Below are 708 nucleotides of genomic sequence, written 5' to 3'. Positions count from 1 at the left end.
TAACTAGTTAAGAAATCTAATGTTTCTTATCCTTAGATGTATCCTTTCACTTGAGGTACATGAATGACATGGTATATAAGAACAATATCCATAAAAATTTTATTTATTCAATTGTTAAATTAAATGCCAACTGAAAGATTATGACCTAATTCTCTCACACCCTCGATAAGTATATTTATATTTGTATAATGGAGATAACATTTTGGTTCTTTTTCATCTCAACTCAATCTTCTTTCGAATGGCCATCTTTTTATTAGCTTAAAATTTTGGACTATGATGATATATTGAATAGAAATGTAAGTCATATAGAATCTGTGGCCTTTAACCACTAATCTAAGATTGTGTTTATGCCTCATTTCGTTGATCTCTATTTTGTTTATGACTAACCCTACTCACCGACTTAAATCACTGCAATCTCATGTTCAACTGAAATGGCCTTTATACCCTTTATATTGTGTTTATGCCTCATTTCGTTGATCTCTATTTTGTTTATGACTAACCCTACTCACCGACTTAAATCACTGCAATCTCATGTTCAACTGAAATGGCCTTTATACCCTTTATATTACCAAAAGGAATATTACAACATGCATTGCGTGTGCGGAATGGCACAGCACCCATGTTAACTGTGGAAATTTAGAAGCTGCTTTGACAAGTATTTGACTCTATTTCAATTTAAATAAAATTGGGCCTCCTTTCAAGTCTGCA

The sequence above is a fragment of the Phalaenopsis equestris genome, unplaced genomic scaffold, assembly GCF_001263595.1.
Source record: "Phalaenopsis equestris unplaced genomic scaffold, ASM126359v1 Scaffold000087, whole genome shotgun sequence".
NCBI classification, from domain to species: domain Eukaryota; kingdom Viridiplantae; phylum Streptophyta; class Magnoliopsida; order Asparagales; family Orchidaceae; genus Phalaenopsis; species Phalaenopsis equestris.
The sequence above is the reverse complement of the archived record's forward strand: the minus strand, read 5'-3'. Positions refer to the sequence as shown.